The sequence below is a fragment of the Eufriesea mexicana genome, unplaced genomic scaffold (genome assembly GCF_001483705.2).
Source record: "Eufriesea mexicana isolate 0111107269 unplaced genomic scaffold, ASM148370v2 scaffold4744748185, whole genome shotgun sequence".
In the NCBI taxonomy this organism is placed as follows: domain Eukaryota; kingdom Metazoa; phylum Arthropoda; class Insecta; order Hymenoptera; family Apidae; genus Eufriesea; species Eufriesea mexicana.
The window spans coordinates 90,398-116,092 of NW_016907938.1; the positions used below are offsets into that span (position 1 = coordinate 90,398).

The 25,695-nt window shown below is 43.2% G+C and overlaps 1 protein-coding gene across 3 annotated transcripts in view; it reads right to left on the minus strand.

Moving 5' to 3' along the window:
• LOC108546399 (protein Tob1) overlaps positions 1–25,695 on the minus strand; it is a 140,744-nt gene that overhangs the window by 61,248 nt on the left and 53,801 nt on the right. The window contains exon 1 of one of the 3 annotated variants that reach the window (XM_017898463.1): positions 1,587–1,878. The exons of 1 other annotated variant lie outside the window; for it this stretch is intronic. The gene's annotated coding sequence lies outside the window, so the exon portion shown is untranslated. Of the gene's footprint in view, positions 1–822; positions 986–1,586; positions 1,879–25,695 lie in introns of those variants that run through there. One more of the 3 variants, XM_017898468.1, reaches the window with a different exon arrangement.

Here is a 25,695-nt window from a genome sequence, read left to right on the forward strand (position 1 = left end):
GAAGCGAAACGCTGATTCGCGCATGCGCGATAAGATCCTCGGAATGGCTACCTTGCATAACGTGTAAAAGCTTTCGAGGCGAGGGTATTTTACGAGGGAATAAAAATATTTCAGTTTGCCATCCTTTGCTTAAGAATGTCCCCAGAGTTAGAAATTATTTCGCAATCTGTTTACGTTGCGCAAGGAAGAAGGTAAAGATCATCGGTGCGAACGACGTTGACGATTAATGAAGTGTTCAATATACGTTATCGATCAACTTTCACGAGATGCGTTCGAAGATTCGAGCCCACGAATAATTTTTAATATCGATTTTATAAACGGTATAAATTTGAATAATAATCACGAATATCCCCATCCACTTTACTATACGTTCCGTTTTAATCGATAATAAAAGTAGTCCCGTAAAAATGCGCGCGTAAACAAAAACAAAATCTGCATCCTGCTTTGTGTACGCACCATTATAATCCATCAGGCTATTGCAATCAATTAATTCGTCAAACGCGAGTCACTGACGCGTCGCGCCATCTCGAATAGCGGCTGCGACCTTGCTATTATTGTCGCACTATTTTCGTAAGCAGCCCGAGCAATCTGACGTAAATAAATGCGTAAATACCTATATCGCGTTTTGACCCATTAATTCATTAACGCGCCTAATTCGTTAATTCGTTCAACGCGCACGCGATGCGTCACACGATCCAGAAACGCGAATGGAAATCGTTATTTCCGCAGTAGGAAAAGCACGTTCCAGACGGCGTTACGACCTTAACGTAATTTGTCGTAATAGGTATGTTTGTTTGATGTAATACCAAGAGGCTGACTCACCGTGCGATCGTTCCAGATCACGGCGACCTTGAAGAAAAGCGAAACGCCTCGCATCGACTGACAACGGGTACGATTTCCAGATCGATGCATCGAACCGACGGATATTCGTTTACCTTTTCAACGAGACTGCACATTCCAACGGACGAATCACGCCTATGCATCGAACTTCGCGATGCTACGACACTGCGTACCTCTTTTACCGTTAAAACTCGATATCGATGTCCACTCGATCGATAATCTCGCTCGTAAATATATCCAGCTCTATATTTCGCCAACGCGTTACCAACACGTATATTCGGAACTTTCGAAATGTTTCTAGAATGCGCACTTTTATATACGTCACTACCACGACTTATTTTCCCGTCGATTCTAGTACGAAGACGATATACGCGTGTTAGAAGTATACGATACAACGTTCGACGCAACGTTTCGAACGGCGTATATACGCGAAGATACGCGAGAGCAGCGATTCGATATATCGAGCGCCATGATGGAATATCGAGGAATCAGGCGCGATTACTGCGCCACAGACGCGGCAAATGTGCGCCTGAAGTCGGACGTGTTCCGATCGCGTGACACGCTAGAGAATTCGCACCGCGACGGGTTCCGCGCATAAATTATCTAACCGCGTGACGCGTGTGTACACAGTGGTAGTGAAAAAAGAAGCAGAGCCGAGCTCACGCGAGTTACAGTTCCACGACGAGAACACGATCAGGAAACATCTAGAGTGCCGAGGAATGGCGGCAGAGGAGTTCGATACTCACGTGTCTTTGTCGGGTCAGCGAACACTATTCTCGTCCCTCCAATGAAGCACGAAAGCACGAAATGACGTCAGTGGAAGATCACTAGTTCCGTAACACCCTCGGAATATCCTCGCCGATGCGTATCCACACTCCTCTCACCGTGCTTCGTTTTCCTTCGAGGTACGCCACGAAATAATATTCCCTCTCTGTCACACTCCTTTATAGATCGTAGCTCCAAACAGGGAACAAGCTGTCACTCGCGCAATCGATTCTCACTGCGATCCGCCGTTACGCCGGAAAATAAGGTTATGTCTCGTATATATATATATGATTTATATATAATATATATTTCGTATATAAATATATATATATATATATATTTCGTATCGCCAACGCGTATACACGTTACGTATAAAAGTAAAAAAAGAAAGACGCGGAGATTCGGAAGAAAGGGACACGACTAGGGCAGTTACGTTCGCCGTACTGCTCCTCCTTCCCCCTCTATCTTTTTCTATCGATATTCGGTGTGTTGCTCGCTGCAACGACGTTCGCGGTGTGTCGTGTCAGTTCTCGAACGAAGCACTGAGGAAAGAATTCGTCCTTTGCGCGCGCGCGTTATTGCACACGCGTATACGTATGTACATATAGAGACAGATATAGATATTATATACAACACGCGTGTCCCCGTAATGTCCTTCGTTCCGTGAGCGAATGTTTTTTCCTTTTTAATCAGAACAGTTACCGTTACGCGAATTCACACGAACAGTCACTCGCGAGTGCCGCTGCGAGACTGGAACGCGGGGAAACATGTGCGGCCTCTTACATACCGCTCTGGACGAAGGGGGAGTCGGGGAGGGGAGTAGGGGGAGCCACCGACGAGCGGCCGGCGTGGTGGGGGAAGATCCCACTCCGGAGCAGCGAGAGGGGTAACTGGCAAGGACGCGAGACCTCGACGTGTCGCGGTCGCTCGTCGTACTACTTTTTTCCTAGCACTTGTGCTCGCTTTCCACCGACCACGCTGATAAGGCAAGTTATCGGGAGCTCTCTTCTTCTCCCCAGATCTGGAATTGGACGACGGGAAAAGAGGAAAAGGTCGCCCCATTTCAACCGCGTGCTTCGTCTTGACGTCGCGTTACGCGCTTACGAAAAACCACCGCGGATATTCAAGATAGGGCGCCGTGAGAGCTTGTTCCGTTTAGACTCGGTTAACCATATTCAACCGTTTTACGCGCGTTCTTGAAATTTATCGCGCGAGATAAAGTAGCGGGTGTAATGTATATAGAAAATGTTAACCATGGACGTGCAGATATAGTCTAGAGATTTTTCATTGCGCGAAATATTTCCCCGACGTGGCGATGCGGTAAATACAAATGACCCTAGGGAAAATTACCAGCCAGCGCTATCTTTAATTACCGGCCGAGTGTTTCGCGCTTCAACCTTTTCGTAATCTCGTCTACTTATGAATCCTATTGCGAGATATAAACGAGCCTAATGTGGCAATAACCACATCGTATCTCGGATCTAGTTCACTTGCCTAGCATTAACGATGCACGGGATCACGAGAGATTTAAAAGGTTAATACCTCTTAACCAATTCATATCTTCTCGACGGCTCGAAGGTTTCCAAGGTTTCTCGTGATATTACGGGCGAAATATATCACTGGACGAAAGAGTGATTCCCACGAAGAAACACCGGCAGCTCGGGTGTATCGTTTAATCGCGTTTAGATCGCGTGACCTTGATTCACTTACGCGTAAGCACGAAACCGGCAACCGAACGTGCAGGAAGCCCGCTATCTAAAGACGATCGCGACAAATAGCAAGGTAGATTCGTATCGCGACTTCCGCGATGAGGTAAGACCAGCCAGACGTAATCGCGATTATAAAGTCGTATTGGCCATGGTTCACGGAGGGATCCATTTTTCTCCCGTCGTAATACGAAGGAAAGGTTTCGCGATGGAAACGATTGCGACGCGTAGCTACCGTGAATCGTTCATGAGGATCGGAGAATCGCTTTTCGATTGGACACGCTCGCTTGCACGGTCACTGCTGCCAGTCTTCTTCGTCGAACTTTCCTTCGTGCAATCGTTGTTTTATGTTTCGTTACGGTGTCTGTTCGAATGTTCGATAGTCGGCGTCGAGTCGTCCGTTGCATTAATTATTTCGGATCGATAGCGCGGGCAATACCGAGTGATCGGTCGGTTACGTTCCTTTGTGCACAGATATCGTCGATTAAACGTTCGAGTAGCTTCGCGGCACGTGGATTCTAGAGTATTTCGTCGAGACACTTCGGAGCTCGTAATCGCTCGATCTTAGAGCCATCGAGAGCTTTTACGAAACATTCGATATGTGGGCCAAAGAACATTGTTCGAGATCAAAACAACGCGTTGCGTAACGCATAAATTAACCAACGCATCGATAAAAAAAGTTACATAAACTTCCAACGACAGTAACAATGTCGCACACCGAGGGACCGAATATTTTTCAAGCTGCTTTTGGACGATACCCGGAAAGTTGTTGTAAGGGTTAAGCTATATTAACGGAGGGGTTAAATATAATACAATATATATTCGGAGATATCTGCAAATCAGATTTCTCCCGTCGTCAACGAGCGAAGCAATTCAAAGGTATACACTACGTAACCTCGAAATCTGCTAATTCTCACCCCACCAATCCGCTAGAGAAACCCTCGAACGGCAAGTGGATGTTTTCCACGCAGCGGTATTTATATCAAAAGCCTGGCGTGTGTCTTTTTAAGATCTCCCCCGGTCGTATTTGCCATTCGTGGCGTAGAATAAAATGTGTCACGCATACAGGAACGGGGACGATAGGAGGATCACGCACGAGCGCGCACTTCGGGGTGCAGGGCTCGGGCACGTGGAAAGTTCAACAGGAAGGAAACATCAGAAACGCACGCCGACACGTGCACACAGTGACACACGAACGGACACACACGCCTACCCTTCGTCTCTCCATTTCACTCTTCCTTTCACGCGTGCCTTTTAAAGGTCCCATGGAAAGCAGCACGCGCTCGGTAAATAAAGGCCGGGGCGCATTGCACTGTTCGCCGACTCGTTTCTGCAGCGTTTAACGACTCGACCCGGCTATCCTGCGTTATCTGCGGTTTCCACCGCCTTGTACACCCCTTCCCGCCACCCACACCAGCCAGCCACCCCTTACCGACTTCCTCTTTCTTCTTCTCCGACCACCCCCCAGCTGCGCGCTCCATTGAATTCGGTTTAGTTTCTTCTCGACGTTATCGATCGCTACTCCGCGTTTGTTCTTCCCTCTTATCGTTTTGTCCCGTTCCTCTTATCAATTTTTCTCGAAACCCCACCCTGCTGCCGCGGCTGCGAAAGGAGCAGCCACCGCTCGATCCAGTTACGCCCTCGTTTGCACGTCCGTACGGGCCCAGCCGCCCCTGTTGACTTTCCTTTTAGCCGTATTTACGGATCCCATCTCTTATTTGTTTCTACCGCTGCTCGATATAATTTTATTTGCAACCACTCTACCGTGTTTGCGTTACCCACCCTCTAGTATCCAGCGAGAATCACCGCTATGTTCCGAATCGCTTCCTGTCTCACCTCTCGTGTCCTTTTTAGTGTTGAAACGTCGAGTGGTGATATCAAAGTTGGGGTTCTTCGATTAATCCGCGCGATACTTCATTCGTAGCACGTAACTCGATGTTCACGGTGCGTCTATCGTAGATACGGGTCACGGTGGCGCTAGTGAGTTGCACTCATTACCGCGTTAAGGCCGTCGCGAGTCGAAATGGATCCTAACCTCTCGAACAGGGCAATCCTCGTTGATTTTTATCGATCATTCGAGGTTGGTCCGTCCAAGCCCATCGAAATCGATCCACAGTTTCTCGAGTGTCGCTGTTAAACATACGACAGCATGACTGTTTTTTATAGCTTCATATTTTAACCTTTCCCGAGCATCCTCTTCACCCCTGGCCCCTCCCTTCCGGTTTCTGCGCGCCAGTTCCACGCTCGGGACGCTCTCGCTCGGTTTTCCTTTCCTTTGTTGCATCAGTAAACAGGTTAGCCAATTTTTCTGGCGCAGGAAGCAGGAACGTGAGAGAAGCACTGGAATAAGAATGTAACGGAGAGAGGAGAGGAGAGAGAGAGGGCCGGCAAGGCGGGTTTTAGGTGTGCAACGTTCCGCGTATATACACGCCGGCGTGCAACGGCGCACAATACACGCGTACGTGTCGCGCATATTGTTCGAGCAGGTTTTTCGACCGAGATTAAGAACGAGCACGTAGCTCGCGACTCTGTCCGGTCTAAGTATGCCAAGGATTACCGGTATGAACTTTTACGTTACAGCCCGCGAACGCAATAATCCGATAATACGTGCCGCGAGCAGGAAACCGGCGGCCGCGTTACACTGATACTACCCGCGACAGATTAACGGGCAGCGGTTCGAAAGTCGTCGTTATCGGACTACTTCGATTCCTCGGGATGGGAAATACCCGGGGTTAACAGGAGAATTACTTTCCTCGTGGAATTCTTTAAAATTCGTGGAGTTCTTTAAAATTTTCGTGCTTTCGAGTTTCCAATTTCTGAATTTTTCAACCTACACGCGTTCAAATTCGACGAATCGCTGAACGGGTAACGGAAAGATCGTGGAAGATTTGGGAGATTCGGGATTTATTTATCGAGGGTGAATTTATTTGTAAAGACGGAATTAGCGCAGCGATCTAATTTAAAATCACGCAGGAAAGATAATAAATCGAGCGTGCTCGGTAGACTATCTTAGATTTGGAATAACCTCGACGGGAATAAATTTGTATTAATGACTGGTCTCGTTTCGATACGAAATACACTTGTATAATTGGCTGATATAAGGGCCGGATTGGAGCACGGTCACGATCGCGGACAAATTAACATTTCCCACAGATATGACTGCGGACCAGTGGTTTGAGTAATGTATATCCTCGTGATACGATCTGGGCAAACATTAGCCGGTTGCGCGACGGGCAACGGAAAAGTTCGTTTCCTTGATGCAACCGCGTGGTGCGTGAAAGAAACGGAAACAATTCGTTCTCCGGTTGCCACGATTATTTTCACCTTGAGCATGTCCAGCGATTAATCTATGCGCGTTACATCCGTTTGGTGCGCGATCACGCAGAAATCGAAACGCGAAAATTTAAGAAAGGAAAAAAGAAAAAGTGGAAAAATGGAAAGAAAGAGGGAAAGGATGGAAAAAGGCAAGGAACCAGAGAAGAACTGTATTTCTATATAAATTACGATTACAACAGGAAGCTAATCGATCGTAGGTGTATGTAATCGTTGGCGCGAAATTTATGCAACCCCAGCAGGTCGATAAATCATGGCTTGATTAACTACCGCCGATAACCAGACCGATAATCGTGTTTGTCCTTTGCCGAAGGCACCGCGCTGGCGAGTTTCTATTTTCCAGAGCCGAGCTCTTCGTGGTCACGGCCAACCGGCTGAAAACACTTGTATTAGTATTCGCTCGCTCGCTCGCTCGTCCGTCGTTATTTTGCGTAACAAGCTAACATTCTTCCAGCACCGTTTTACGACTGACCTCGTGGCACGTGTACGAGCGGAATTCAACTAGCGAGATATTGCGATCGAGCCGTAAAACTTCCTACTACGTTACGCGAACTACTATTTTCCACCCTAATTTCCGTTTTCCTGCTACGGTTACCTTCTTCGGTTCGCTTCACCGTCTTATCGACACAATTTATTCGGTTTCTTTTTCCTTTTTTTTTTTTTCCTTTTTCCTGAAACACGTTGGCGAGCAAAATCTCGTTCATTTTACGCGATTATTTGCAATGATAATTTTTGATCGATTCCATTTGCCATTCAGGCTCGTGAATTTTTATTACGATTTATATAGAGGCTTTTATAAATGACGAAGTGGGATACGGATGGGGAGAGAGTGATTCATTTCACGAAAGAAACTCATTTTTCGGTACATTTGTGTGTATGTAAATATTTAGCAATTTTTCGCAATATTGTTATTTTTTCATTATTAACCCTTTGCACTCGAAAGGTGAGCTTCAGTCACCGTTTCATAAAATTTAGAAGATCGATATTAATTAATATATCAAATTTAATGTAATGTAACAGTGTGCGAAATATCGAAGTTAAATAATTTTACAATTCTATTACTATGCAATTTTTTATTTACTGCTCAAAAAAGTATGGTGAGTTTTTTAGTAGAGCAAAGGGTAAATTATTGATATTAGATACCAGATTAAAAAAAAAATGTGAGGATTATATAATTTACATATCATAAATGCAGATATACTCTTCTCATGGTATTTATTTCGATATTTTCGATCGAAGAGGAACGTTTCCTCTTAGTTCATTTTCATCGCTCGAGGAAATCGATGTTACAACGACCGACATCGCGCTTCAATCGCTCGAGATTGTTTTCGCGGAGAACAAACAGTTTCACGATATCGTGATTCGTGTCGGCGGGACGAGGAAAAATCCGCCTTCCATTCCGTTCCTTTCTTTCGTGGAATCTGTGGAAACGTACGTGCCCTCCGTGGGTCTCGGCGCGGCCGCGATAAAAATACGCTTGCGAAAATTCGAGGCAAGAAACGGAGGTAGACACTCGATCGAGCGGAGTCAAATATTTGCGCGGGACGGGGCGATCGCGTGAATTCGCGCGTGCGAACGTCGTATTTCCGCGTGTATGCATATTCATGGTACGCCGCAAGAAGCGAATCGGGCGACGATCGAACGTAATCCGACGAAGAAATCGTCCGCGAAACTATCCTCGTCGCGATTCAGTCGCCAATCGAACTTTCGCACCGATTTTTCCACTTTAAATTTTTAATTCGAAGGTTAACTTCGTAATTCGAGATTTTCATTCAAGTTCCGATTCTCGGTTTCAAATTCGAATTTTTTATCTTTAATTTGGACCTTCGATTCCATTTCTCGATCCTCGTCGCGATTTCTTTGTTGATCGAATTTTTGCTACGATTTTTCGACTCGAAATTTTTAATTCGAAGGTTTACTTTGTAATTAGTGTTTTCAATTTAAATCCTCGATTTCAGGTTTCTAATTCCAATTTTTTATCTTTAAATTAGGCTCTCTATTCGATTTCTCGATCCTCGTCGCGATTCCTTTGTTGATCGAATTTTTGCTACGATTTTTCGACTCGAAATTTTTAATTCGAAGGTTTACTTTGTAGTTCGTGCTTTCAATTCGAGTCCCCGATCCAAGGTTTTCTAATTCGACTTCTTTTTATCTTTAATTTGGGCTTTCGATTCAATTTCTCGATCCTCATCGCGATTCCGTTGTTGATCGAATTTTTGCTACGATTTTTCTACTCGAAATTTTTAATTCGAAGGTTTATTTTGTAGTTCGTGCTTTCAATTCGAGTCCCCGATCCAAGTTCTTAATTCGAATTTTTCAGCTTTAATTCAGACTGTCCATCCGAGTTTCCCATTCGAGTACTTCGTTTCAGAGCCTGATTTGAGCCTGAAATTCGAGCTTCCGATCGGAATTTCTGCACGTATCCCTAGTTTCTTCCATACCGATGTTCCATACGATTAGAACTCGTTAACATCGTTGCTGAGCCCCCTCGAAATAATTTCTCGACTACCGAGTTTCTTCTCTCGCCCATGCGTGATATTCGATAACGCTAGTTCGATATCGCGCGATAAAATCGATATCGTTATTAGAAATGTAAACACTTCCACGGGGAAACGTTTCCACGTGGTATTACAAGAAAACAGTACCTCCCCCTCTCTGCAAGTGTAAAACATCGTCGTTCCAACGACGTTGCTCGATACGCTTATCTTATCACGAGAAAAACTCGTTCCGATGTATCCATCGATCCATAATGTGCCTCGATCGTCGCCTGTCCCACCAAACTCTCCGTAGATCATGGTGAAACGAAAACTCTCGTGTCGTTCTCCACATTTCGTTTCCACGCAACTGCCATAACTCCGTTCCCGTGTAAAAATTCCACCATGTCCTCGTGACCCAACTTAACCTTAGTCTCCGTTTCAATTACCGATCTAGGTACGCAAATGAAACCGGCGTAACTTGCGAATTTGCTGAAGCGGAAACTCGAGGCGTCGCGCGGCGAAGGAACTCCGGCGAGTGCAGAAAAAAGGAAAAAATTGCAGAATTGAGTCATTCGTCAGCCGTTCAGGCTTTTTTCGCGGCGATAAGCGCGGAGACTGCCGGCGATAGCGTAAGCTTTTATCAGCGACCCACACACGCCGACCACGACCGTGAAATTGCGCGAACAAAGAGGTACCACGTGCGCACGCGTCGGAAGACAGACCAGTTTCTCTACCGAGGCAAACCAATTTCGACTATTTTACCACGATCGCGGCTATCGATCGGGCAACCATTCTGAAACGAGTGCACGCGCTGCAAGGTGCACCGTGAGTACTATGTTGTAATAGCGACTAATTGCGAATTCAACGAGCGATCGCTGATGAACGCCCGTGAGCTGTGTGCTGCTTATTTATCGAACTACTATGCGATTAATTATGATTTAAACGCTGCGTAACGAACGTACGAGTAGCTCGTGACACGAAACATTGGGGATTAAATAGGAACGGCCGACGTTAGGAAAAAAGCAATCGAATCTTTTATTTTTAAACATCTTGAACGAATTTCTCATCTTTTACCCCGGGTTCCTAATAGAGTTTCCGATATCGTTTTCTTTCCGCGAGGAATAATTATTATTTGGAATAAGTAAAGCGTTAATTATTATAGGAACGTATTCGTGAATTACGTACAAATATTTCTGCAGACGTTTATAGTCTCTGACGTGTGCTACCGGTTTCGCAGTACCGTCATAGCACTACATAGTGCGTTATGAAAAATTTCATTGACGGTATGCCGGAGTTAAATGGAGACTCGCAAGATTCCGTTGCCGTATCGGTCGCAGCGTCGTTTCTCGGTCATTCGATGCAGAATGAATCGTGATCTCATCCTCCTGAGACAAAGTAATTATTCGCTACTCCATTATTCAATTCGCTCGGGTTAATCCAAATTTGGGTTAATCGAAATGTTTACACGTAATCCTCGCCGGAGTTATAATTGAGGCATCATTCGAACGCGGCACCATAGTACTCTCGTTTGGCTATGTGCCCCACCAAGTTACTCGTGCGAATATGTAACTCGTATTTAATAGAAACCGCGCAAATAAATAACCGAGATAGCCACAGAGACGAAGAAATAAATTCTAAGTCATCCGATAACTTTATCCGAAAACAATGCATTGGTGATCGAGCAATGACACAGCAAGTTTCCGTCTCAGAGCCACGCGTCCCATCGAAACTAATAAGACGCGGTGGTCGCCACGTGACCAGCCAGATTAATGATCGTACGACAGCCGGTTAACTCCGTGGCGTAATTCGGTGTGGAGCACGAGCCTGCCACGCCGTGCATGGCCATTCACGAAGAAGTGGTTCTGGTTTAAGGCGGATCCGCAGCGAACCGGAGCGGAGGCAGCAGCGCGCGTACGTACGCGAGTGAACCGGTTCACTCGATTTCATTCATTTGCCGGATAATCGCCGTGTTCCTGTTTGCGGCTCAGGGACGTACCAACGCGCGAGTGCACGCACTCAAGGTCTCCGCACTCGAGAGCCGAGCTTTCGACCTGCTGCTGCCAGCCGTCGGATGCTCGTCGTCTTTGCCGTTTCTCCGATTCCACTCGCTGCCGACGAAAGTGGTGCGAGGCCTGTGAAAGTCAGACACCACGCGCCGCTCGTATCGGAGAAATTGCCTCCTCTCCGAGTCCGACCCTCGTGTCCGTGGACCTGGATGAACTCGCGTGAGTAGAAGCAGAATTAATCGCGCTACGGATTACGAATTTGTGTCGGCTTAGTGTATTAGACTCGTTCGGTATTTGCATACGAGTTTCCAATCTGATGGAGTTGTACTCTGCTGTCTGCGTGCTGAATACGTGTGGATTTCGATGGAACGGAATAGTTTAATGGAGCGTTGATAGCGTATATATCGAGAGTGGAAATGCATTAAGTTCGCTGCTGTGGAAAGTACAGAGATATTAAAGGGTTAATCAGCGGTTTAACGTCGCTCCGGCTATCCTGGTTATTAGAGATAATTACCGTTATTGACTGTCGTCACACCATAATTCGGCAGAAATTTATACTTTGGAGGATACCTTGAGTCGAGTCACTGAGGATTCAATCGATACTTGTAGCACCGAGTTTGATGTATATTGGATCTTAAACGTGGCCCCAGGCGAGTTTTTATAAATTAATTACAATTTTTGCAAGCGTTGACGCCATTCGAGAGTGACTGATTCAGGTATCAGGTTCTTCCGGTAAATATCCTCAGCAGTACTCTAACTGAACTCGAAAACGGATATATTTAGAAAAGAGAACCGGTTCTACCGTTTAAACTGATAGATAATATATATATATCCTTGGACCATCGTCAAGATCGTCTAGAAATACATCACTTGGAATCGAAAATCGTCACTCCCGTGACTTAGCATAATTTTCATCGTATCACACCTCTTGGACAAACAAGATCACCTGTCTACCCACCTTCGACGGACCTCGTGCAAAGCCTCGATCGCTTTGTGTACAAAGTATTCGACTGCCAGTGAGAAAGGAGTCGAAAACAACATCGCGTTCGCGTGCGCGAATAAAACGCAAATTCCGATCGCGATTTCCGGGTCACGACTCGAAGCTTCGCAACGACCGATCAAACCTGACACTGTCCGAAGGAGCAAACCTCATTGAATGCGCGTCACGACGTCGCGTCACCTTTTAATTTCACCGAGAGGGCCATAGGAAGGTCTGAATGACAGGCTGGAACGACAAACCAGTGGTGGAAAGTCTGGTGGAACGCGGCTGCGCGATAGATCAACGGCGTGACAAGCAGCCGCGAATTTATTCCTGTCATAATCGACATTTTTACCGTTACATAAAACGCTTTTCAGGCTCTTTTCTTCGCGACCTGGTTGTCAAGCGTTACGTAAATCCATCAGGGAAGGCGACTTTGATGCGTGCACTTCCAACTCGCTGCTTTCTACGACTCGGCGACTGAAAACGCGCGGAAGAACGCCCTCGAGAACGCGTCACGGTGGCGCTAGTGGCGCCGCGCGAGATATTCCGCCATTGCGAGATATGACGGACGGACGAGTAACGCGTGACTCAAAACTAGAGAATGTTATCTCACGGATAGAAAATGATATAGCGATTACTAAATATTTTGTCACAGAAGTTTAATAATAAATTCGATTTCTACGTTATATTTATATCCATGGAATTAGAAATACTTTGAGGTTAGTCCAGCATATGATCACGTACGTTTGTAAAATTCGTGCAGAGTTTTTGGACCATGATCCGTATTTTTTCGACTACTTACATAAGTGTTAAATGGATTGTTTATGCTTAATCGTCGAAATGTCTTTAGATGATCTTCCTCGACTCTCCGTTTCGTAACTAGTCGTGCAAGCATGAACGAAATGGTATTTCGAACTGTAAACATGTGCCTGATGTCAGAGAAATGATTATTTGCTGCAAGGAAACATGTCATTGCTGTTTAACATGACGAATAGTGTTTCGCTCGCGATCGCGCGGGCCTTCCCCTTTGTTTTCTAGCGCGGCCCTGAATCGCTAATCCTTTCGGTGTTTCGTCGTCGAACGTGCTATTGAGCAGTCCACGATGGGAAGATTGTGATGCAAATGTTGAAAGTACTTCCAGGAATGTGTAATTTAGGTTCGGGCCTACTTCGAGGCTAACTAGAGGTGTTCTCGTTGAGCTACAGGCGAGAAATATATTTCGGCGTGTATCAAAAGAATTTTACAAAGTTTAATATTTTAAACGATATATCGGTAATTTTGCAATTGCTCTGACTCGTCGAAGGCACAAATTTAGCGTCGGTGTGCTCGAATAATTTCTCGAAGCTTATTAAAATTCCCCAAAACGGTATGTCAACGCAAACACCAGCTGATTTCGTAACCGCTAGCTGATCTGAATTTTCTAGAATCCAGAAGGAAAGCCACGCTTTGAGGAAAAACTGGCTGATCAAAGACTGAAGAAGATAGCGCTGTATTTATCTTGTGGGATTAGAAAAAGAGAAGATAAACTGGTTAGCACGTCGCGTGTGAAACGAGACAAGGAAATGGGGGAATATTAAGGGAGCGATACGAGAATTACAAAATAAACGTAAACCAAAGTCCGACTCTGCGGCCATGATCGAGTCCTCCATCTTGTCGAACCTCGTGACAGTAAAACGGAGCTATAACGACACCGAATAAAGACTCCACGGTTCTTCTCCGTGATGCGATCCAGCTTCGCTCTGTTTATCGCGAACGAGAAATAATCGTTCTCCAAACTTAAATAAATTTCCAGAGTCGAAGGTCTCCGACTTACCGCGAATCCGTGACTCGCGTCGCGCGTTTTCTCACGCAATCTGCTCGGGTATAAAATTTCCAAGCGAAACGAATACGTGGTCGCACGCGCGAGCGATCGTCTCCTCGGCCACGGTCAACGCGAGGCCTTCGTCGCTGAACGTCCATTGTTCCACGTCAACTTAATCCATTTTATTTCGTTTCGATGCATCTCGTATCGGGAGAAACACTCGCCATTGGCAGGGCTTCAAATTCGAGCGAAGAAATGGCACTGGTGCATCGAACAGACGGAAAATGGCACGTGTAATTTCGCGATAAATCCTTCGCAGATACGTCAGAGTGCCTATTCGGCATAACGATATTGTACCGAATGCATGATTTACTGAATGAACTTCTAGCGAGTTCTTCTTATCTGGACTACCCGCTAACGTCACCACGATTATATGAATATTTATAGTTTCGCTTACACTGGTAATCACAGGCGTGGGTAAATGCGTGTTCGGGTTCGTTTATCCAAATGCGAATTCCGGTTGTTGGAGCGCGAGGTTATGGCCGCTCGGGGAATTCGATGGGCCTCTATTATGCGAACGATTTAATTATCCCAATTGCTCTGTCCCCTGATGTGTTCGGATAAATATAAATTGCCACGTAACTGGGATAACAGTTATTTAAACAATCGCTTCGATTCATCGAGCAATCGCTGGACCGTGGATCGATCTTAACAGGTTTCATAGTTCAACGCGTGAAGATGCAATGGTCACTGGTGACTTTCTGCAAAATGTGTTTCGGATGCAGAACGAACTTTGTCTATTTTTGGTTGTTTTATGGGTCTCGATAAAAGAGCAATTGGCGTAAGAGAGATTATTAATAAATATTATTTCGAGATATTACAGATTTGCGTTAAGATCGAATAAGAAATTTGCAACGGGTCTATTTCATGCCATCTTTTAACACTAGATTTACGGAACCCGTCAATTCGACGAATGGGTTGCTCCAATTATACGATGGTAACAGATTTAGTTAACTTATATTAAGACTCTTAACGTTTTTAAATTAAACTAATCGTTAAAAAATATGACACGCGGTTTCCTTTACCTGTTAATTTGACAGGTGTGAAATATGCAGAAATAGGTATACAGATAGCGTCCGCAAACCTAGTGTTAAGAAGAATTTTACATCGTTGTTAAATGATCGAATTTAACACGAAGTTTATTCTTTTTAGATTTTTCGCTTATAATTAAATCGTGGATAATTTAGGTTATTTAGTTTAACTTTGTTTAAAGAATGTCCGTGCTTCGAGAGAATTTGGATGGAATAATGGTGGACGGAATATTTAAAAGGAAAGTGGTATCGAATTGTCCTCTATTTCAATTGCAAATGGCGATTTTTCTAGAGCCAGATGCGATAAGTTTATCGGCGTCTGCATTCATGGAAACGGAATGGAAGTCAACTGGTTGTTCTTCTTCCCGTTTTTGCCAGCTTTTCCTTTTGCTCTTTCGCTCGTGCTGTCGCCATCGCCTTTATGTCGCTAATTACGCCATGGGAAACGGTATTTCTTTCTCATTAATATTCCCTCCGGCCTCGGAGTTCCTCACCTTTCGCGGCACGCAGCGATCGACGTCCCATGGCTTTCCTTTATTTTCTCGTTCGTTCGTTTGACACTTAATTTCTACGCTATATAATTAACTTGGTTATAGAAAAAGGCTGATGTGGTCTACGGAAGGACTCGCTTTTTAGAGATCTTCTGTGGATGATCAAAATTTTCCACGACACGTGGGTCATTAGAAATTTTAATTACACGTTTAGCTCGTCGTAAATGTGTTATTAGTTTGGAAATTTCTTGGTGTATTTTTGCTGTCTCATAGAATAGGGATACGTTTAGTACATGGTGAGTGAGACTCGCTGTGCCAATGGCGTCATCGGTGGTAGTCATCGTCCAATTTAAATGGATGATAATATTTGTGAAATGTTTATTATTCTCGCTGCTAATTCGCAATGATCTGGGAAAATTAATGCATCATAGACTATAATAGCATACACGTTACTGGTATATATTCACATATAAATATTTCATTCATAGCGTGTAAATTATATGGGTATATAATTTTAATTGGAATAACACTCGGCAAACAGATTTCAATGGACATTGATCAGTAGCTTCAAACAAATATAATTGTCGTATCACAAGGCTTCCATGAATCGTTAACTAGCAAACGGAAGAGCCTACTCGAACATCGTACCAATATCGTTGATTAAAAAATCGATCTTCCCACTGTTTCAAAAATCGAAACACTTGTACTTTAGACTGTACCCATTTCAAATCGCGTTATGTCGCTTAATTCTATTCTATCTCCTCATCTGGGCAACATAATTCGTGAAAATTTAGAAACGCGGGTGCAAAGTTTGGTAACGTCGTTAGACACTGGCTGATTTAAATCAGCTGTTACCCAACGAAGAATTGCAACCTTGTAAACTACAGGAGCATCTTTCTCCGGCATCCGCGAGGTATTTTGCAATGTCACTATTAATAGCTTGGGTATCAAACGATCCTCGGAGGCAACCTTCCGTACTCCGGCATCGGCTCATTCAGCGACGTGATCGCGTTTGAAAAAGTGTCGAATGGCATTCGAGGCGCGTGGTTCAGGGAACACATCGACAGGTATTTCCACACCGTTCGGTCGTTGCAAAACCCGAGTTCTTCCCGGCGTCCTCCGCTCGTTAGAGAATCCCGATTTGCGTAAGTCGCACGCCTAACGCCGTTCAATTTCTCCGTTCGATCACCGCCCGCGGAGAGCACGATCTCGCGCCATCTTCGACTACGCGAAATGGCGAAATTTGGAAATGGCGAAATGTCAAAGTGCCGGAACGTGGGAATGACAAAAGGTTGAAACGACGGAGTAGCGAAACGGAAATACGTAGGAATGACGAAATACAGGAATGAAAACACGTAAAAATGGAAAACTGGAAAAATGGTAAAATGGTAAAAGGTAAAGGTAGCGAAAAGCAGGATCCAAAAATCGCAGGAATTGTGGAATTTAGAAATGGGAAAACATGAAAGTTGCAAAATTTAGAAATAGTTGAACGTGGAAATGGCGAAATACAGGACTGAAGAAACATAGAAATGGAAAAATAGAAAAATAGTAAAATATTAAAGGTAGCGAGGTGCAGAATCGAAAAATCCCAAGAATTGCAGAATTTAGAAATAGGGAAAACCTGGAAGTTGCAAAATTTAGAAACAGCTGAACGTGGAAATGAAGAAATACAGGAACGAAAACACGTAGAAATGGAAAAATGGAAAAATAGTAAAAGGTACAGATAGCGAAACGCAGAATCGAAAAATCCCAGGAATTGCGGAATTTAGAAATGGGGAAAACGTGGAAGTTGTAAAATTTAGAAACAGCTGAACGTGAAAATGGCGAAATACAGGAATGAAAAAACATAGAAATGGAAAAATGTAGAAATGGTAAAAGGTAAATATAGCGAAAGGCAGAATCGAAAAATTACAGGAACTGCGGAATTTAGAAATGGGGAAAACCTGGAAGTTGCAGAATTTAGAAATAGCTGAACGTGGAAATGACGAAACGTGGGAACGGCAAACCGTAGGAATTGCGGAACTTGGAAATGTCGGGCCGTAAAAATGCAAAATCTCGAAACGTCGTGGCACGCAAACGCTTTCGCGCAAATATGGCGACTTTCGTAACGTACCGCGCGATCGTCGCGAAAAACCTGCATATCATTTCCCCTGTTATTTTCACGGCCGTGTTTACCGTCGTCGATCGCATGGTATTTACCCAGTGCTCGTGTTACCGGGACCTTGCGCGACTTCCTCTTCGAAGCGGCGAAACAGTTTTCCGCGTACGGAGTCCGTGCGACGAACTTTGAACGCTGTGGCAGTGGGAGGCAGGTTAGGTTGGCAGCTTTTAATCGGTCGTGAAAATACCGGTAGCAACTCGGAATAGAGTTCCATTTCCTCCTTCGATTTTTCCTCAATTTTTTTTTTTTCAAAATCGCATACCTAGTTTCCCGTTCGATTTTTCCTTAATTTTTTTTTCAAAATCACGTGCATAGTTTCTCGTTCGACTCTTCCTTATTTTTTTCCTTCAAAATCGCATGCATTGCTTCCTGTTCGATTTTTCCTTAATTTTTTCTTTTAAAAATGGCATGCATAGTTTCTCGTTCGATATTTCCTTAATTTTTCTTTAAAATCGCATGCTTAGTTCCTCGTTCAATTTTTTCTTAATTTCGTTTTTCAAATCTCTTGAAAATTTTCGATACTTTAAAAAAAGCAAATAATTCGAGAACCGTCATTTTAATTCCTTCGATAATTTCAATATTAATACGAATCTCGCGGTGATAATTAGGTATCTTTAAAAAATTCAAATTTTTTAATTTCTAAATAATTTTGAGTCTAATTAACGGAATTTTATATCCCGCTATTTAAAACCGATGTTTACCTGGTCAGCAGTTATTTACACTCAACAAATGTGAAAATATTTGTTCTCTTTACGCGACATTCTAAAATTGCTTCCGTCATTTATGTTCACGACGCATCGAGGATAATATCACGACAGGTGTCCCTTTCTCAGGTGCATAATTTATCTACCGACGCATTTGCCGTTGGAATACCAACGAAACGATAAACAGGATCGACGAAGGTGCGATCCTCGGGTTCGTTCATAATTCTGCTACTTATCGCGAAAGCGAAGTTCAGAACTGGCTATCGTTTTCGTCGAATAAATCAAACTAAAGTAATCTAGCAACCGTAACGTGTAGACATACGCGAAGCTCGTAAACAAGAAAGAATCAGTCTCTCCTGGTTAATTCCTGTCTGTCAGTCTCGGAGACAGGCTCAGCTTTACACGAGCCAAGTTGCACAAGTTCTCCGTCACCAGACTCATCTTTCATAGCGAGTACCACTACTATGTAGGACACAAAGTCAATACGATTTTTGCTAACGAGTCCACCAACCAGATATTCCATCCTTCCATCATCTACCAAATGATCCCATCTACCATAGCTCTTATTACGCATTATAGATCCAAAAAGGTGTCAAAATAATAGGAATTACTGTCATCTACGATCGTGTCTTACCATTCGTAGCCATCCCATTCGTAATAAGCGAATCTTGCACGCAGTGATAAATAAAAAATGTAAAATAAAAAATGGGAAAAAATTTGCCAACGGCACGAAAATCCGGTCGCCTCGGCCGCGACGCAGCCGATTCCATCCCCAACCGATTACATAACGCGATGATTGCGTGGCCGGGCCAAGTACAGCGCAATGCCACGACGCGTCGCGACGACGCTGCAGCGTGGACGCAGGCCGCCTCGATAACAGCGCGTACACACGGCCACGCACGTGCGTGTCGGCCGTACGCACCGGCACTGGGTCGCGGCTCGAGCGGGACTCAGCCTTGCCATTCATCAACCGCCAGAAGTGTTACTCGCCTTTCGAACATCCAGACGGTCCCGCGGCCATTTGCACGCGTTAACTCTGCCCAGCTATCTAGAGGTCTTGGCCTCTTATCGATGGACTTTGAAGGCTGAAGAAAGCGCTTTGTCGCGATTAGTCAGTGATGGAATTCGCGCGGTGGTGGCACAGATCGATACTCCATCTATTCCACCAAGTTTTCACAGGCTTTCGAGACACGTGGTTATTACACGTATTTGCTCGACGGAACGATGAAGTTGTAGAGAACAAACTTTGCAATATGGCCGCCTGTGGAATTTATCTAATCGATGGATTTCGTTGTTATCTTCCTCGACCAATGCTCGTTAGCAAAATTATTCTTCGGGAAACTTGTTTTAATTTCTTTAATTCATTCAACGTGTGCGAAAGCAAATTTGAAATAATGGATTTTAGCCATTATTCGATTGCCTAGGGAGATTATTAGCATTTTCGGTATAAATTACAGCGCAACTTTGTAAATTTGCAACTTTTTAAATTTCGAAAGCTTATCTTATATTTTATTTAATCCATGAATTTTTGAGACTCAGGTACGACACTGAAGGGATTAAACGTGTTATAGGAGGGCTTACTGCGGTATTCTATATATTTTGCATCGATTAATACAACAATATATACCCCCTCCAAGTGATGGCGCGCACCTGGCGTGCGACGCAACGCGTTTTGCAACTGTTTACGAAGCGACATCGGCGGATGTTGATATGTTAAGTCACGATTCCGCTTCCCTTTCTTTAATCGCGTTATATAATTTTATTCTTCGTTTTCCGGTTGCGTGACGGTTAGGTAACAATCGGCTGATACTCCGAAACGAGCAGCGTTCGACAGAGGTGGACGATAATTAATCGCGTCTTCTCGTGTCACGCAAATTGCAACCTTCCCTTCGAATGTGCTCGTTAAATCTCCGCAAATTCATACGTGCACGTAACGAAGCTGCGTTTAACGAGTTATAGCAATCATTCGGCTGTTCCCGCTGTCGAGCTCCTTATGTTCAACTGCTGTCATGGTCGAGCGATCGATAAGACGCTTCTGACTTTCGATCTCGATTTCTGCGTGATAATGCATCCACATGATTGTAATATTTTGCAATTTGCTTCGACTTCTGTGCAATAAAATCGAAATTAAATTTTTCACTTTATATTCCCCATATTTAATTAATTTCCTCGATTTTTTCTCTGTCCGCTGTCAAAAGATTTCAATTTCGGTACAATGATATCAAAATTTTGTATTCCCTAGCAATCATTCGATTGTTCCCACTGTCCGAGATCCTTATGTCCAACTGCTGTCATGGTCGAGCAATCGATAAGACGCTTCTGACTTTTGATCTTGATTTTCGTGCGATAATACATCCATATGATTTTAATATTTTGCAATTTGCTTCGACTTCTGCGCAATAAAGTCAAAGTGAAGTTTTTCGCTTCATATTCTCCATATTTAATTAATTTCCTTGAAATTTTCTCTGTCCGCTGTCAAAAGACTTCAATTTCGGTACAATGATATTAAAATTTGGTATTCTCTAATCTCAATGTCAGGCCTAATCAAAATTCTCGTTCCACGTTCTTCGTGTTCGCGATAATTCTAAATTTAGCCGGGATTTGAGGGAAGGAAATTTAATTCTCTCGAGAAGATCGTTTCTTGGATCGAAAGAAGACTCGGGTCGAAAGAATCGGCTCGGGGTCTCTCTAATTCGTGGTCGATAACGGTGTTATCGCGGAGACGATATAAAATCTTCCGATCGCCTTTTCTAAAAATATTTTGACCCATTTAGTCGAGCGTCGAAGATCAGATAAGCCGAGTGTCTAGAAAGAGGAAAGGAATGACCGGTTTTGGGCAAGGTGGACGTGTGGTTTATCTGGCGGCAAGGATACCGTTACGTAAAATCGAAGCAACGTAAACGGAAATATTCGCGGATATTTACGCGTTGTCAGGCTTTCGAAATAATAATCCGGCATTATTTACGCAACGCGGAAGATAAAAGGAGGACTCGCGAGATTCGTCGCGGTGGACACGACATTTAGGAGCGACCATGTTTCATCGGGATATCTCTAACGAATTGGAGGGATGCGAGAAATCTTCGCGGCCAAATCTTCGATCTTCGTGTCAGGGGATGAATGAACTTCGTTTCGCTATCGCCGACTGTGAAATTCTACAATATTTTAAGGTCAGGCTGTCGGTATCGCCTCGATAACAGCTCGATCTTCTTTTTCTGTCTTCGCGCTTAAGTCATCTCGAGAAATTCCGAATAAATCGGAGAGTTGTTGCAACAGTGCAGCAAACTTCTCGCAGGTTTCGCAATAGTTATCGTGGATGATATACGCATAGTAATAAATGTATCGTTCTTTTCCTCGCGAGCTCTGTGTTTAACGAACTCGAATATCGTTGTGAACAAAAATGGAGAAACTTGAATAAATATTAGTGGGAATAAAGCGAAGCACCACTCTCTTCTTCCATATATCCTTCCTCGGTGATCTTTAGCAGCCGAAAGAGGAAAAAATTCACGATAAACTGGGGAATTTACTGCAAACGGTGCAATAAACTTTATTCCACGATGACAATTATCATAAACGATACGTACGCGATTATAAATGCAGTAAATCATCCTGTACCCCATTTGTATCCACTAAAATCGAATAATATTCCGAATAAAGATATCCCGATGCTAGATACGAGTAGAGAGGGATATAAATATTCATTAGAACAGAGATTTGATGCGTCTCGCATTAAACTCGCATAATCGAAGAGCGTTGCTGAAAAAGAGAGAACTTTCGCTACGATACGAATAAATTAAACGGGGTGGTCGGACGGAGATCATAAATTACGGAAGATTTGGTTAATCACGAGTGAAGAGCGTCCAGTCATCGGGATTGCTCAACGCGTCGATCGCGGGCCGAAGAGACGCCGCGCGCGGTCCGCTCGCGATCCGATCACGAATATCGAGGAGAGATACGCGAATGCGTCGTGGATAAAAAATTTCCGTCGGTCGACAAGAGGAAGAAGAGAACTCTAGGTGGACTCTAATTGAATTCGTAATCGCCACGGGCTTCAGCGCCAGTTCCGTTAACGTGACCGCGGGATCCCATGTCTGCTCTCTGTTCTGGCGTGATTCTCACTGTCACCCCTTCGAGCACCCAGAATGCTGGGTCAATGTGGCCATTCGAGAGAACCAATTCGCTTACTAGGAAACGGAATACCTGATTTTTTCCCTTTCCATTTGTGAATTTTCGTTCGTGGAATATCGAATATTCGAGTTCCATTCGAGAGGCTTTTGCGATACCGGTGCGAATAATAAATAATTAGCTTCGAGGACCCAGGATGCTGGGTCAATGTGTAGAGAACCAACTCGCTTACGAGGAAACAGAATACCATACTTTTTCCTTATTGTTCTCTTATTCTTTCCTTTTCTAGGTGCGAATTTCCCTTTGTGAAATATCGTTGTTGAGCTTAAATATTCGAGTTCCGTCCGTGGTACTCGAGTTGTAACTGCGAGAGATTTTTTCGATATCGGTGGGAATAATAAATCTTATTTTCGAGGACCCAGAATGCAGGGTCAGTGTGTCGAGAACCAACTCGCTTACGAGGAAACGGAATATCTTATTTTTTCCACGTTTTTTCCTTTTCCAAGTGCGAATTTCCCTTCGTGGAATATCGAATATTCGAGTCCCGTTCGTGGAACTCGAATTGTAACTGCGAGAGATGTATTTTGATGGATACCGGTGGGAATAATAGATAATTAGTTTCGAGGATATTTTATGTAAAGCCTGCTATGTGAAAATTAATAAAGCGTTGGTGTGCTTTTTAATTTTCTTAATTTTCGTCGGTAAATGTGTCTCAGGGCACGGGTCGTAGTTAATATGGTAATTATGATAAAAAATCGAGGGACATTTCGAAAGAACTATTCGGATATTAATTTAAGCGCGGCTCCGTACTCGATTTCAACCTATGAGATCGAGGATTGCTTAACGCAAATCGAGTACAATACCGCAGTGTTCCTTTTTTAACGCGCTATTCAGACTGTGAACCTTTGACGAAATAGATCGTTTTGCTGACAAATATAAAGTTAGATTGGTCAATCACCCGAACGATCTAGCCAACAATTTGTATAAAATAACTACACTAAGAAGGCTGCGTAAAAAGCATCCGAGTAACCTGATCGCCAGTCAACAATAAACAAGCAGTTAACAATAGACACAAACTGAGATACATCTGACTATCGATCTCTTCAAAATTTAATGAATATAATTTTTCCATTTTTAATGGATATCGAAGATCCATTTTTCTACCCTCGACATCCCTAAAATTTCCAAGATTTTCAGGCATTCCATGAATTTAATTTTTCGAGAATCAGAAAATCAATTTTCCTTCTTCAAAATACACTTGAAAAATGCAAATTTGATTCTGGTATGATTTCATCGATCAGAAAATTAATCACTAGTTTAATTCTTCTATTTTTAATGAATATGGAAGATTTATTTTTTTTTTACCCTCGACATCCCCTAAAATTTCCAAGATTTTCAGGCATTCCATGAATTTAATTTTTCGAGAATCAGAAAATCAATTTTCCTTCTTCAAAATACACTTGAAAAATGCAAATTTGATTCTGGTATGATTTCATCGATCAGAAAATTAATCACTAGTTTAATTCTTCTATTTTTAATGAATATGGAAGATTTATTTTTTTTTTACCCTCGACATCCCCCAAAATTTCCAAGATTTTCAGGCGTTCCATGAATTTAATTTTTCGAGAATCAGAAAATCAATTTTCCTTCTACAAAATACACTTGAAAAATGCAAATTTGATTCTGGTATGATACCATCGATCAGAAAATTAATCACTAGTTTAATTCTTCTATTTTTAATGAATATGGAAGATTTATTTTTTTTTTACCCTCGACATCCCCCAAAATTTCCAAGATTTTCAGGCGTTCCATGAATTTAATTTTTCGAGAATCAGAAAATCAATTTTCCTTCTACAAAATACACTTGAAAAATGCAAATTTGATTCTGGTATGATACCATCGATCAGAAAATTAATCACTAGTTTAATTCTTCTATTTTTAATGAATATGGAAGATTTATTTTTTTTTTACCCTCGACATCCCCCAAAATTTCCAAGATTTTCGGTATTCCAAGAAATTAATTTTTCCAATATCAAAACATGAATTTTTCTTCGTCAAAATACACTTGCTGAATGCAGATTTTATCTGGATACAATTTCGTTGATCAGATCCAAAAATCAAGTACTCGTTTAATTTGTCCCTTTTTCAAGTACTCGATGAATTTAATTTTTCGAATATCGAAAGATCACTTTTTCTCCTTCAAAATATATATTTGTTCAATGCAGATTTGATCTCGGTGCAATTTCGTTGCTCGGAAAATTAACCGCTCGTTTAATTTTTCTATTTTTAATAGATATCGAAAATCCATTCTGTCTACCTTCGGCATCCTCGAAAATTCCGAAGCTTTTCAGGTATTCGATAAATTTAATGTTTCGATAATCAAAAAATCAATTTTCCTTCTTGAAAATACACTTGCAGAATGCAGCTTTGATCCCGGTACAGTCGATCGCAAAAATTAATCACTCGTTTAATTTTTCTATTTTTAATGGATATTAAAGATCCATTCTTTCTATTCTTGACATCCCCGGAAATTCCGAAGGTTTTCGACTTTTCGAAGATTTTCGACAGTGACTTTCGATGAATTTCTCAGCGAATCCCACGACGATTTTCTTCGCGTCGTTCGTTCCAGGTTTGTGCAAGGTGCGAAACGGGTGTAACGAACAGTTACGCACGCGATCGAACGGTGAACTACAGGAATGCGACTATCGATTCGCACGTACTTATCAGAAGGCAGCCCACGCGCAAGAGGCGTACGATCGCAGCGAAACCTATTACACGACTCTTATGTAACGCGAGTCGCGATTTTGAATAATTCACCGCGATCCCTATGCGGAGTCGTTCCGTCTCGTTCGACGTTTATTATTCAGCCGTGTTTTGACCAAGCTCCGTGTCTCACCCCATCGGCCAGGCGCAATAAATAATACGCCGATAAGCCAGGCTTGCGCAATCTTTCCGTTCCTCGTGTTCGACATTGCAGTTAATAAATATTCGGCAGATCAAGGCCCTAAACGCTTCATCCGGTGAACGAGCTATAAATAATCTCCATCCCCGACTCGTACTTCCGACTTCGACTTTCAGAACTAATTGCATCCGACTCTACGAACATTTCTGCAGAGGAAATCCGTCAAACGAAGACACCGTTTCGATGCTAGCTCGATGACTTTGGAGCGAAGAATATCGATTTGCTGAAAAATTAATTACCAACGAAGTACTCAG